Consider the following 16,070-nt stretch of genomic DNA (forward strand, 5'->3'; position numbering starts at 1 on the left):
AGCTGGGAGATAGTTTTGTTTTAGTACAGCACTAACAATCCTGAAACCCTATATGTGACCAGTTATTTTAACTGTATTTCATGGAGAGTGGCAGACTCTATTCCAAGCCCTGCCATTAGATTTTTGATGGGTCAACATCACCACTACTAGACAAGCAATCCTAAATACGTGGACTTACTATACAAGTGGGCTAGGTGCCTAATGAATTGAGTCTCTTGGTTTCCTTCTATTTCAAGGTCTCATCTTCAGCCTTGCCTAAGACAATCAATTGATTTAGAAATCTAAATAAATATAATTTATCAGTCAGATTGCCACTTTATTGTTTTGTAGTGAGAAATATAAACCCAATTATATAGTAATAATTTTATCAGCTAGTCAATACAGAGATAAAATGGAAACCTGTTTAAACAGGCGGTTTGCTAAATATGGAAACTTTTAAAAAAAGAATAAAATGATATTAAGGTGATTCCATCCAAGTTGAGCACTGTCTTATTCCCTCTGCTTCCATCTGGTTCTGAGATCTGATCCCATTTGCAGCCCCCCATTTAAGAGTTTAAGCTACTCTATGGCCTTTGAAAGAGCCAGAACACTGATAACTCTTGCTCAATGGGATATAGAGCTAGGTCGCAGTCCCAGGCACATAAAACAGTGACATGGCCAGTTTTCAGGCCAATGAATAGTGGTCTCTCGGGTCTAGGCTTCCAAACAGCTCCCAGATGGAGCATCCAGGAATAAAACATGGGAATCTGCACAGTGCTTGAATCACAGGAATCTTTAGCTTTCTAGACCCTCCCCACATTGTTCGGTCTTCAGGTTCAGGGTTCTGCCTCTATCCTACCCCTCTTTTGTCCTTTTGGTTGGTTCTTGAATCAAATGAAAATTTCAAGAAGGAAAAACCTGTACTCTCAAATTGGGATAATTCAATGAAGATTTAACAAAGGGACTATTGACAAAGATATGACCAGGGTATAAGGGAACTATAAGGAATGTGCAGAATCCAGGGAGAGTAAGAACAGAGCTTACTACCCTGGGGCCAAAGGAAGGCAGGGATGAGGCAATTATTTGGACCAGAAGAAAAGAACTGTAAAGTAAAAAGAGATAAGCTTCAGTTGAGGGGTATAGAGCCAATTTGACATGATCCAACTAGAAAGAAGCCAGGAAAGAAAACTCTTCACTCCATTTCTCTCTTCATTTTGTTCTCCCTTGGGTAGGTCCCCATTGACCCCAGGAACAAGGAATCCTAATTGATGTGTTTCACACACTCTGTGCCTTTCATAGCAGAAAAAGACAGAGAAAGATGGAATGAAATAAGAGAAGAAAGTATAAAATATCCAACACAGTTTTCTATTACCCATCAAAATATATTGGTCTCTGTTTCATACCCTGTTTTGTTCCCTACCCAGAGGCAGAATTCTGTGAATCATACCTAATGTGCATTTTCATTAAGAAAAAATAATAGGAAATGTGAGTGAGTCTTTCTGATAATAGCACCCTTGATGTCACTAACAGCCATATAAGCCCTGTGCTTTCCCCTAGAGGTTACGTCTGTTTTCTTGAGGATAGGAACCATATCTGATTCACCTTTGTATTTCTACACTTGTCTGGCATATAGTGATTGCTCAAAATGTTTGCAAAACCTAATTATTCTATCAAAATGCCACCCTTTACTAACACTCTAATATTGGCTGGAGTTTCTCATGGGCAGTATATGGAGTAGCACTAATCTGTTCCTTTTCAACAGTGTTCATTTTTCATTATTTCTTCCAGATCCTCAGAAATTTCAGTTGTCCCTTATCATTATACCATTGCTTTCTTTCATTTAACATATCCTCATGACATGTTACAGTGTCATGGTTTGCAGCTTATTTTCCATTGATTTCATTTTAGATTGCTTCCTGGTGACATGTAGAAAGACACTTCAAATTACATTTTAATGTAGGTTACTTTGGGGAACATTTCTTACAGGCTGCTAATAGCACCAAAAGCTTGTAGTTTTTCGTATCAAATCAAAGAGACTGACCTTGAAACAACCATATGTATTATGCCTGGAATATCAAAAGTTCTCAGTCAGATGGACAAATAAAAGAATGAATGTATGCATGAATGATTGAATGAATCACTGACGATAATCTAAGGATTGTCTATCACAGGTTATACCTAGATATTGACTGCTGAACAGTAATCATGTCTAAGATAAGCAAAAACATAGATGTGGAATTCATGGTAAACCTGAGGTTTTAGTAGCAACTCAGCTTCTGATTATGGGGAAGAATGCATATAAGAGGCAGAACACTATATATAAAGATTATAGAGAAATATAAACAATGTTGATGCAGGGACATAATCAATATTAGACTCGCAGGGATTCCTGTGTATCTGACAGAGAATAGCAACATGGAATTCTGAGACAAGTGAATTCATAAATACATGTCAACGGGTGTGTGTTTATCACCACGGATACCTATAAGCCAGTAGCAGTGCCCAGGTGTGTTGACAGACTCTTGTTTCAGAAGGAGTCCAGGTTTAATGTCAAAGGGTTGTGATGAATAATGTAGAACCCAAGTTCTGGAGAGCTAGCCAGGTTTCCAGAAGGCATTTACACAAAGTTGGAGATAAAAATAAGACAGAAGAACAATTATTAGAATGCAAATTCAGAGCCAAAATACAGAAATTCAGTGAAAGGATATTTCCTCTGGCTTTACAGAAGGTTAGAGTTTGAATGTTCAGAAAAGAAGGAAAGGGTATTCCAGGTAGAGGGAACAGCATGAGTCAAGTTGCCTACTCTCCAAATCCTATCTGTGTGACCATAATGAAGTTAATTAATGTCTCAATTCTTCTATTCTTTATCTGTAAAATAGAAATCATAAAAATATCTACACCACAGGATTTTTATTAGCATTACATGTAAAAAGTTTAACAGAGTATCTGGCAAGAGTAAATGTATTAGTTTATAAGAGCTGCCATAACAAAATACCACAGATGGGTGGTTTAAACCTGTGAAATTTGTTTTCTCACAGTTCTAGAGACTAGAAGCCCAAGATCAAGGCATCTGCAGGTTTAGTTTCTCCTAAGGCCTCTCTCCTTGGCTTGCAGATGGTCGCCTTCTCATTATGCCCTCATGCGGTCTTTCCTTCATGCTTGTGAATCTTTGGTGTCTCATTTTTTGTATGTCTGAATACCCTCTTCTTATAAGGACACCAATCAGATTGCATTAGAACCCACCCTAACAAACCCATTTTAACTTAATCACCTTTGAAAGGCCCTATTTCGAAATACGGTCATGTTCTGGGAGTTAGGGCATCAACATATAAATTTTAGGGGAACATGACTTAGTTTATAACAGCAAGCACCCAATAAATGTGAGTGCTGTCTAGAAAGTCATGGAGACCAGAAAACATAAGGTGAGAACAGTACTATCCATTCATTAATTTGTTCAGCAAATAGTGAGAGCATACTATGTTTCAGGCTCTGCGCTAAGCACAGGAAATAGAGCAATGAGCAAGGCAGGCAAGTTCCTGTTTTAGGCAGCACCCATTCCACATGAGGAGTTGGGAGGGGAAAGCCATACAAACTACTGAAAGATTATTTCTGTTACATGTGTAGTGGAATACAAGGTTTAAATATGAATATAAATACTAGTAAAGGAGTTTGGATTTCATTAATTAGGTGATAAGAGAAATATGTATTTTTGAGTAAGAAAGGGGTGTAGAGCTGTACTCCTGGAAGAGCCCAGGGAAAAGCAGGTAGATGGTTAATGAAATAATTAAGATAGACTGTTCATTATATCACTGCTCATTATATGCCGTATCTCTCAATCTTTCATATGTAGCCTTTTACCATTTATACTAGAATTTTTCCTAGAATCAGAACCAAGGAAGCAAAGAAGCAGTGGGCAAAGGGAAGAGGATAAAGAATACCAGATCTTATGAGATAAGGAATGAAAATTTTATAGAAGTCAAGGAGCCAGAGGAAGATGTAAAGAATGAGTATTGGGGTTTGAACTTGGTAACTGGAATGCTGTAATAACTGCAGGAAGCAGAAAGGAGAGGATGAGTTCGGTTTTGGCCATTTTGTCCTCAAGAGACAGATGAACAACCAAATCAGGACATTCAAAACAGATACAAACATTAACAGTGGTCAGGGCTAACGCAAAGATTTGGGGTCAACTATGTAGAGCTTAAGGTTGAGCCATGTAATTACTGAAAGGAAGCAAAAAAAGAGAAGCGGAGCAAGGAAAAATATATATTTTTAATTACATATGAATTTTATAGGAAGGGAGCAGAATGAGTAGTAGAGTAATTAAAAAGAAGTAGAAAATAAGGAGAAGGAAGCCATCTGAGGTAGATGGTCTGAACTAGATGTTTGTATCCCTCTAAAATTCATATATTAAAATCCTAATCTCCAATGTGATGGTTTTTGGAGGTGGGGCTTTGGGGAGATAATTCAGTCATGAATGGAATTAGTGCCTTTGTAAGAAGAAACACTAGAGAAATGACCTTTCTCTCCTCTATGTGAAGATGCAGCAAGAAGGCAGCCATCTGCAAACAAGGAAGTGTATCTTTACCAGACACTGAACATACCAGCACCTTGCTCTTGGATTTTCCATTCTCTAGAACTGTGAAAAAAAGTCATCCAGCTTATGGTATTTTACCATAGCAGCTCAAGCTGACTAAGACAGTAGGAGATGTAGAAGAGCAAAGCATCAGAAACAAAGGGAAAGGAACAGGAGGAAGAAGCTATAGGCAGCAATGTTGGATGCTGCAGAGAAGTAAGAGATGAGACATGGAAAGAGCTGTTATACTTGGATCTTTTTAAGAATTTGTTTGTGCCTTTCAGTGAAGTAGATTTTGTGACTAGACATCAGAAAGCTGGTGAAGCAGATTCCTCTTTAAACAAGGATGAGAGTGAAGAGTACCAGTTTCACACCAGTACGAGTCCTCCTTAAGGAGGCTACTCTCAGTGACCCAGTTATGCCTGTTGCCTATAGTGAATGACTAAAAGCATGCTCTTTCACTTGTCAAATATAATCAGTTAGGAGAACACCCTTAGTAATTCCTGGCAAGGGAAAGGAGGCATACTCTCTCTGAGACAGCAAGAAAGGAGAAGAAATTATATGAAGACACAAGGAAATAATCTTTATCTTTCCAATATTGTATGTAATAGGATAAAGAAGTGGGTTGCTGGGTTTGGGAAAGTAGGCTCTTTGAGTGTGCTTGCAATCGTTGAGAAGACCCACTACTCCCCTGCTGAGCCACAAAGCAGTGTTGGAGTGGCCAGTCTGGTTCATAAGTCTACCATCTCACTAGAGAAAAAAAGCAAATTGAAAAATAGTCCATGTTAAGGTTTTAACATATCTTTATGGAGTAGAATTTTTTAATTTTTTAAATTCTTTAGACTTTTCTTCTCTGAATTTTTACGTCTAAAATGAGCATGACTTTGATAATCAGATAGAAAGCAATTACTTTGGTATGTTAGCTTGAACAGAGATTTTCAAAGTGGACTTCCATAGAAAGACTGTAACGCTAGCACACTACTAATCTATGCAGGCAACACATTTAAATAATAGTGATGTAATGAGTGTTTATTGGTTTCCAATTTTTAGAAGTTGCCTATCAGTAAAACATATAAAACTGAAACATGGTTACAAAATAGAATGCAAATGTGATCAGCTCTGACTCTTTTAAAAGTAAAGGTTGAGCTAAGGGAGACAGAAGCTGGCAAGGAAGACAGAGGAAAGCAAATGGGACAAGGTGCTTATATTTTAATCTAACAGAGCAGGAAGGCAAGAAATACTGCATATATTAAATATGTAAAACATAGATTTAAGCGTATAATATAATGGTATAATGATAAGTTATAAAATAAGTCAAACATGAGGCACAAACACTGGGAAAGAGTAGTTTGAATTAACTAAACTCTTTCTTAGCACAGAGTTAATAGATGTTGTCTGAAGCTGATTAACTAAGAAAAGGCGTTGCAATCATACAATGGGAGAGAAAGACCAGAACTAAAACAGCAGAAAAAGCTGCTGTCTCTGGGAAATGAACCCAAAGTGGGAAAGGATGAGTGAGAAACTGCTATCTTTCATTATTAAGTCCTTCCATTCTACTTAAAATTTTACCCTATGCTTATGTTACTTTGATAAAATATTAAACAGAGAAAAATATTAATGATAATAGGAGATGACAGAACTCTCTTTCTTTTCAGACAGGTGATGGAGAGCATTATACTGGTGTGGTCTGTGCTTTTAGGACTCCAAGTCATGCTAAAATCATCCTGAATTTATTTATACAAAATGTTGGGTTTAGTAACCTGGAGAAGCAAATGATCCTAAGAGATTAAAGGAGTATTCCTAACTTTCAATGACAAATCCAGTCTTGAGACGTTTTACTTTCTGACCTAAGGAGAGAGAAAGCTCCAAGAGCCGCTTTTTCTCCTGGGGACTGAACAGCTCTCTGAGTCTTGAGGCAAGTGAGAATTGAGAACTCCAAGGAAATTAGCAGTTGACACAAGCCTGCAGACTGCAGTTTTCCTACAGTCTGCTGATCACTACTTATTTGTTTTTTGTTAGATTCCCTTGGCTTAGTTTAGTAGAGAAGGGCTTAGCTTGATGCAATAAAATTAGATTAGAAACAGTTCACTTCATCTGACTTTGTTTTCATTAAAATTTCTTAAATAACAGATTAGTAAACATTATTGATGACATATGGATCCCATTTAATTCACTCTGCTTGCCTAGATAAATCTAGGTAATGTCCCTCCAGGACTCAATAGAAATTGGACATTCAATGTTTCAGCCAGCCTCAAATGACTACTGATGTGCTCTTGGATTTGCGTAAATCATAAAACCGCCCCCTGCTTCTCTGACTGGATTTAACTCAGACATAAGAAATTCTTCATTTAGAGCCTGGCTGTATCATCAAAGCTGCCTCTCGAATCCCATTAGTGAGTCCTTGAATGTGCTGGCCTCCTAGGTGGGTTTTGGTAATTGTGTATCTCTGTAAGACTTTCAAGGCTTGGCAGGGTATCATTAAGCTGAGTGCACTAATGTGTTGATCCAGGAGCAACCAGAACTAGTGGGATTTGAACTGTGACTTGAATTGAAATGTCAGTATCCTTAAGCGGTTGCTACCTGACCCCGAATCTGAAATCAGGAGGTAAAATGGTTACCAGCTAAGGTGAGATGGAATATATGTAAAGAAATATTCTACTGCTGAGCTTTCTCCAGTCTTCCACACACACACACACACACACACACACACACACACACACACACACACACACACACACACACACACACAGCAAGGCAGCAATAGATGCCTTATCTCTCTGCTTTAAATCATTCGGTCATATGACAAATATTGAGCACAAGTTGTGTGCCTGCTATTGTCATAGGCACTTTGGACACATCCATGAACTGAACACAAAAATGCCTGCCCTCATGCGGCTTATTTTCTAATGTAACCCTGAGCAACGTGGAGACTGAAGTCAAAGAGTATCATACCTTTTTTCCAGATGGGCATACACTCCTACTACAGACAGTTGGCACTGTGGGAGGGGCATGGAGCATACTCAACCAAATAAGTCAATATAAGCCTTCTCTATTGCCTAGTAATAAAAGTTATTTTATGAGCCAGCATCGTCTGGCACTTTAAATTTTCAAAGTATTTCATACACATCAACATAATTGATCTTCTAAACTTCTGTATTCTTATTATCCCTATTACACAGTTGAGCAAAAGACACAGAATGGGTAAGTGACCTACTTAAGTTACACAATTCATCAGAGACCTGTGCTTTCTTTTTCTGTTAAGCCACATTGTTTTCCAGAATTGATGGAAAATGTATGAAACTTCAATTCAGAGTAGAGAAATCAGTCAGCATCAAAAGAATAAAAGTCCAGGCAGTTTATTGTAACTGCCACAATTTATATATTTTCATTTCAAATTATGCATGGAGATGACCTGAACAGTTATGACCAGAAAAAAACTATCTTTACCACTACCGCCACACTCCCTGACACAGCCGTTCTATGCCCAGTCAGGGGCTCTAAGTGTCGCATACCCAGCATCTATCTCAGAAGCCTTGTTTCTGCTTCTGGCTTCTGCATAATGATCTCTTGTGCCAGAGATTGTTCAGCAAATGGCTTCCACTCTGAAACATTGATAATATGTCAGAATTAAAGTTAAGGGGTGACTGGATGTTTCCGGCCACGGGAGTTATATAGAATATTGAATGAAGGAATATTTAAGAAATGCCATCTCAGAAAACTTAGCTTGACCACACTCAGCCCACAGGGGGAAAAAGTAAAAAGAAAAATCCATCTCAATTCATATGACATTGTTTCCAGATCAGCAGAATCGCTAATTGCTTTATGATCATGACTTTTTAAGCTTCCATAAGGCAAAGTAATAACAAATCTTCAAAGCCTGTCAGGTGCTTTGGGCATAGCTCATGATAAAATAACTAGTAGATTATCACCTTAAGTCTGACTTAATGCAAAGAATATGTGACCCAAAGTCAGGAGACCTGAGCTCTGATCTCATTTCTGTCTCTTAAATCCAGGACCCTGATCAGTAACATTGGGCTAGATGCATTAGGTGTGTAATCTCACTCATTCATAACATTAACTCTTCGTTTGATGTTCATATCCCTACTTCTCGGTTGGAAAAGTGGAGGCTCAGAGAGTTCTAGTAACTTTTGCAATATCACATAACTAGTAAGAGCAGAGCCAAGCTAAAAACCCAAGCTACTTCACTCCAAAGTCCATACTCATTATATTAGTCTTTATCTGTTTCACAGCAAAATTATCATGACACCCACCTAATCTTTCTCAAGAGCTGTTGTGAAATTAAGTGAGCTAATATTTACTGTAAAAGCTCAACCTACAAATATTTATTGAAATCTTATATCTGTTTGGCACTGAGCTAAGTGTTAATATAAAAATTGAATTATAAAGTATAAGGTACAGCCTCCGCCCAAATGTACGTCATTATTATCATTGTCAATTTGTACGTAATGATACTGTCATCGATAAGTAACTTCCTTATGTTTTAACTATTCAGTGCTTTTGGAAGGATTACAAGTAGAAGTACTATTAAATACTCAGCGATACCCATGATATTACTATGAAGTTATTACCATCATAGGCATCAATACTGACCCAAAAAGCTATGATTTAACTTCTGAGCTAACCGTCAAAATGAGACCCCTGTTCTCAGTCTAGTTTCTCTACTGACAGCCATTTATAAACCTCTAAGCCTCCACCTTCTGTCTTTCACATAATGGAGAAAGCATAACCCACAATTAGATGTGTTGTTGAGATACTGTGGCTCTCTGAGACCAGATAGAAGACATGCTGAGCCCATTAAATGCATTGTAAAAGTAGTATTAGTATTTAACTTTTACGTTCAGTGTGCTATAAGATGAACTGCATAGAAAATAAAAATGCTAAAGGCCTTTCTTGCTAGGTCATTAGAGTCTAAGAAGAAAAACTCAGTTATTCTCTTTGTATAGCTTATCATAGCATGTGGTAAGAATTCTTTCATGATGTGACTTTTTTCTAGAGTTATTATAAGTTAAGGATATGATCAACTAGATTAGTTCCCAATTACCACAAAATTAAACCAGACATCTTAAAAGGTGAGAGTTAAAGGAAATTTTGAAAGAATTATGCACCTGTTGACAAGCCTATGTTGATAGGATGAGCCATGTGGAAAAGAGATACTAGAAATATGTGAAAGTAATTGAATACCAAATGAAAGGCATTACACAATGTCTATTTTATACGGGCCAATAAAATGAGTCTAATTTGTTCATGTAAAAATTTTCTGAGTTATCTGCTGTCCAAGATGGGTAAAATGTACTCATTTTCTTTAGTATAACATTATATTTTCCTTCTATTTTCTTGTTCTTGATGATGAAGAAGACTGATGACATTTAGACCTAGAGAACATGAATAAATTGCAAGGCTGCCATTTTTGTCTAGAAACATATTTTTTTTTCAGAAGTATTTGACAATGCTGCTCAGAAATTCTTCCTTTAACACACAGGGCACATTATGAACATCCACATCTTTTGTTTAATCCTCAAGACTGCTTTCTTAAGTCATTGATATCTTCATTATACAAATAATACAGGATATGAGGCTAAAGGAGATTAGTTGCCCCGAGGTATCCAACACATAAAGTTTTGTGCCCTGAGCATCTAATGCTGTTGTCAATCCAAACTATGCATATGGACTATCTCAGTTTATGACCTTAGAAAATCTCAAAGAGGAAAACAAGCAAAGCTAAGAACATAAATTCTAGTTCGGGAGATCTAGTTTATTCATTCTAGCTTGGCCTTAGTGGAACAAGTGTTCTAAAATCTTCGTCAGTCACTACTGAAACTTACAGATTGTCTGACCTGCCTTTATGTTTCACAGATCAGAAAACTTCTCCCTGATAGAGATTGAATGATTGTCCATAAGGTTACAAAAGTTAAGGGTTGCTTATACTGATGGCAACCAAAGGCGTTCTCTCAATACCAGTCTCTTCGTTGCAGCTTCGCCACTGTTAAGTAATTGCTAGTACACCTTTTATTTACTACCAGGTATTTCACAAACAATAGTGTCGTCTTATACTCTAAACAACGAATTGAATTATTGTTGCACAAAATGTTATCACTTGTGATTTACCGCCTATGCAACTTCAAAATGTTTTTCTAGAATAAAAAGACTTTTCGTTCACCATTCAGTGCATTTCAAGAGTAGCTCTAAGAGATCCACTTTGCATTTGCATTACTTGCTAATGTGAATATCATCACATCATTTCACATTTTAGAATCAAGATTAAGAGACCCAATTAATTTTAAAAGGAAAGACAAGAAATACAACTTTTAAAAGAAGTGACATCTAAAATTATATGAATAAGGTAAATTTCCCATCACTGAGCTCAAAATAATATGCACTTTAGAGAACATTTTTTTTCAATTTATCATATTTTATCCCTATAAGCTTTTTTAAAAAGAGGTCTGTGAATAGCACCATTCGACTGGCTATTGTATTATGTTTACTGATCATTTAGATCACAGAAATTAAAAGAAATTGTTTAATATTCAATTTCCTATGATACCAGCCAGAACTTATAAGAAAGAAGATAAAGGTTAGGCTTAAACAGTGGTTCATTTTAGTATCGTTTCAATGGCTTAAATAAGTAATGTTATTTGCTGTTTTCTTTTCTAATTAACATCTTTTTTAAAAGAATGTAATCTCTAATTTAAATGGCCTTTACTATCCAGAAAAGTGTGGTTCATTTATCATAGGAAATAGCATTTTCTAACTTTTAACATGTTAGCTTACTCTTTGCTTCCACCTAGTGAACTGTTGCTAGAATAGCAAGTTTTTAAAAAATAGCCTGTTTACGTGAAATATTATGAAAAGGAATCTTGGTTTACATAGCATATAAATGTTGTTCCTTTTGTTTTGTTATTTAAAAATCACAGCATTTTATTTTCTATTGGGGGAACAAAAAGAACACACTTAAAAATTAAGAGTATAGTGACTATTATTTGCCTATCATTAGATTTATAAACAATTTTAGCAGCAGTCTCTAAGAGCCTGTATAGCATCTTTCAGGCCAATTTAAAGTTTAGCAAACTTTCAATGCATTGGCAAACACATCTATAAAGCGTAAGAGCTCAGAGAGATTCCCAACACCACTCAAATACTGCTCTTTCTCACAGTTGAGGACACTGAAGGATAAATGACTTGTTCAAAGTCACAGAGCCAGCTCTTTGCCAAGACAGGGCTAGAACTGAGGCCAGCCAGCTCCCAAACCAGGATGCCTTTCACTATACATCCTACTTTTCTGATTAGATATTAGAATTCATGTTTTGAAATGATCTATGCTAGATTGACAGAAAAATAATACCTTTAGTTTGCTTTACAAAATTACTATCTCAAAATTTTACTCATTCACAAAATTTAACAGATTTTTCCACAATGAACACAATAAATGGTGATGCTTCTTTAAAAAGAGTCAATTGACAGTGAGGTATGAGAAGTTACATTTTTATTTAAACTCCCTTTTTATTTTTTTTAAGGTCATGACTAATTATCTTCCCTCTCTAGATCTGAAGAATTTAAAGCGTTGTCCATAATCTATGCTAGTAACAATTAAATCTAATACCACAGACTAGTTGGCTTAAAAAACACAAGTTTATTTTCTCACAGTTCTGAAGGCTGGAAGTCCAAGATCAAGTTGCCAGCATGGTCAGTTTTTTTTGGTAAGAGCTCTCTCCTTCTCTTACATACAGCCACCTTCTTGCTATATGCTCACATGGCCTTTCCTCATTGTATGCATGTGGAGAGAGAGATCCGTCATAACACCACAGTCTTATCGAATTAGAGCTCTGTCCTTATAACTTCATTTAACCTTAATTACCTCTTAAAGTCTTCTATATAGTTACATTGGGGATTAGAGCTTTGGTATATGAATTTGGGGGCTACATGATTCAGTCCATAGAATCAAGTCTTTGATTCTCTAAAATGAGAAACTGCTACTTAATTGATTCGAAACACTGCTCTGTCACATATGATTTTGAGGAGAGAAATTTGTCCAAATTAGATAACTTCAAAATTTTGTGAACGCTACAAACTCCCTTGAGAAGAAAATTAATAACAGAAAAGCAATAATCTTCAGACTTATTGCTTTAATATCTTTGATTTATAGTTAGTATTTTTTTTCCTGATCTTTACCAAGACCTGCCTCTTCCATGCATTACCAGTATAAAATTTGTGTTAATATCATTTGTCTTTGGCAAAACTGTCTCCAAAATGTGGGACACAAATCTTTCTTCATTTGACTTTAAAGCCTTGTATAGATTCTTAGAAACAAAGAACTTCTTTGATATTTGAATGAACCTCTAAACACCAAGCAGTTTCATTCCAATACTTTATCTTTTATTGAAGAGGAAACCAAAACCCTCAGAGGTTCATAACAATGACATTGTTCCTATTGATTTCAAAAAAATGTTCCCATGTTTTTTATTATGTCTTTACATTATCCCCATGAGGAAAGCTTGGTAGATGTTACTAGTGTGATTTCATCCACAAGGAAATGAAATTCACCAGAAAACATGCAGCTTCCTTCAGACCACAAAGTCCCTAGAGTCAATTCATAAATATGTAAACAGAGCATGAACCAACAAAAATCACCAGATGTGTTCAAACCCAGTCACACAACCACAAAACCACAGTACTGGGATAATATTTATAATTGATTTAAAGAAAAATAGGAAACTCAATGTTCATTAATAACATAAAAACACAGAATCATGAAGATCAGCTGGTAGAAGAAGGGGTATAAGAGAATGAGGATCAATGGCATGTTATGACAGCAGCTACAGAAGAACTACATCATGTTTCATGCCTTGACACTTCATAGTTTTCAAAGGGCTGTCACACATGATGTCTCATGTGTCCTTTACAACCACCCAGTGAGATGCCCATGTGTAACAGGTAATCAGCCTTCAGTTGCAGTTGAGAAGACAGCCCACAGGACTGTGAGAGACTTACCCAAGATCACGAAGTTCCTCTCACTCCCTTTTCCGATGCTCTTCGCACAGAGTTCCATGGCCTGTCCTAGATATCACCAAGTGTAAAATCAGAGATTCCTATGGGTAAATGTTTAACAAATGAAAACTCAGAAAGTGTGTTATTGGAAAATACCCCTCTTATACCTGTTTCCTGTCAGAATCTTGGCAGGAAACAGAATTCGACTTAGCTGGTTCAAGAGACTTTATAGAATTTTAGTTTCAGAGGTGTTCAAGCACTAAGGGAAACAAAAATAGATGTGGAGTGTACCTGGAGATCATCAAGAGGAGATGTTGTTACCACCTCAGGTCAAGAGAAAGGAAATAGTGTTTGCAGGAACCCAGTGAGAACTGAAGCTGCTAAGAAGACAGTCCAGACAGGAGCTGTTGTTCTGGAGGGTACGCCTTCCAGAAAACATGGCTCAGAGCAGGGAGAAGTACCCTGGCTTCCCTTTCCTCCCACCCTTAAGTCTCTTACTGGTGCTTCCCACTAACTAAACCCAGTCAGAAGTCACTCAACAAGGAATTCCAGAGGATAGAGAGGGCAGAGAGCAGCCTCCTAAACACAGAGCAAGATGGGGGAAAAAAAAAAAAGAGTGGACCTGGGAAGGACAATAAACTGCACATCTCTTATCTTTAGCATCTAAAAGTGCTTTTTATAAAAAATAGAACACTTTGGAATGTTACTAATCAAATCTTTAGTGTTTCCACCACAGTAGAGGTGGATGGATGGATGGATGGATGGATGGATGGATGGATGGATGGATGGATGGATAGGTAGGTAGGTAGATAGACTGATGGGTGGATGGATGGATGGATAGATAGATGATAGATTATAGGTAGATGATAGATAGATGTATCTATCACACTTTTACTCAGGTCATTGATAACAAAAATTAAAATAGGTGCATGTTTTCCATAGGATTCAATAAACAACAAAAATTGGATTTACCCAGTTTACTTAGCACCAAGCATCCATTTATTTAGAAACACGTAGATAATTGACTCCATGTTTCATTAGAATGTGTCAATCCAACCGCATAGCAGAATCTTGCTAAAGAAAGGTGACACACTGCTGCTGCATGCAGGGAATTATAGAAAACTTACCACTAGACCCAAAATCGCCTAAGGTAAGGGTAGAGCAAACAGAGTGCACATGTTGTGGCAAGTGAAGAAAAGTTTGATGTTGAGTACCAGCAGTCATTGTGGCTTTGCCACCTTTTTTTCACCTTGGGAACAGAATCCTACCCAGGTCAAGGTGTGGGTTGTCAAGCCCTCTACCAAACCTCTCCCCAACCCCCACCCCACCCCGACTCCCAGCCCCACAAGAGCCAGCCTTGGAGATTAGATTAAATAGATGTCACAGTCTAATAAGACTTTATGCCTATTTTCCAAACTCTCTTGTCTGACTTTTGACATCAGGGAAGATAAAAAATAAAATCGCAGTCTGAATTAGATACATAAGGGACTAGAAATTACACTTTTATCCAATGTGAATACGGATGTATGGGTTGGTTGGTTTGTTTTTCAGTAAAATCTGGAACAAAATTCTTTGATTATAAACTTGGGCTAAAACAACCTCCCAGACAGTACAAAAAAAATAAATAATGCTCCCTCTTTTTTTCCATCGCCTCCCCTTCACTGAGCCCCCTCCAAATACCCACTCCAGGTCTCCCCACCAAGCTCTCCCTCTACCTCCACCCCAACCAACTTCACTGCCACCTTCCATTGGAACTATGGTTGCTGCCCTGCATCACCCAGCACTGGCTGGCTCTGCTCCTTTCTCTCTCAAATTTACTTCCTTCCTTCCCCTAGTCATCTTGGACTAGAAAAATGGTCCCAGAGCACAGCTTCAAAGAAAGTAGCCACCTAAAGTTAAGTGTTATTATAGCCCTAGGTACCCAATAGCCCTGACTGTGAGCCCAGTGCAAGACTCACAGATGGTTCTCTATAAATTTTTGTGAAATAGAATGTACGAGATGGGAGCAGCCACTTCTGAAAACTTCTACATGACTTAATAAAGAGAATAAGGACTATCTGATTTGTTTTTTTCTTCTAAAAGCACTGTTTAGATAAAAATGATATACAGCATTTATAATAATTGAGATGAATTCTCTGTCCTTGAACATCCTTCCTTGACACCTGGCTAATTCTAACCTTAGTGTTTAACACTTGGCTCAGGTCGTCTCCTTGAAGCCTTTACTGATGCCGCATGGCTGCACTAAGTGTCCCTCTCTGGAAGCTCACATATCTGTAGGAGAGCTTCCTGGTGGCCTGCCCACCAATCACTGCTAAAATTCTTCCAGCATATCGTTTATGTCATGTCTTAACAATTAACATAGTGTCTTTGTTACATGGTAGAGACACAGTTTTCATCTGTTGAATTGAATAGTGGTTGAAGCAAGAGGAATTAACATATTAAATAGACACACTGCACAGTATTCAAATTTACAATCAATGCATGCATATTAATAAACCACCCCAGGTTTTAGGAC

This window comes from Pteropus medius, unplaced genomic scaffold (assembly GCF_902729225.1).
Source record: "Pteropus medius unplaced genomic scaffold, Ma_sr-lr_union100, whole genome shotgun sequence".
NCBI classification, from domain to species: Eukaryota; Metazoa; Chordata; class Mammalia; order Chiroptera; family Pteropodidae; genus Pteropus; species Pteropus medius.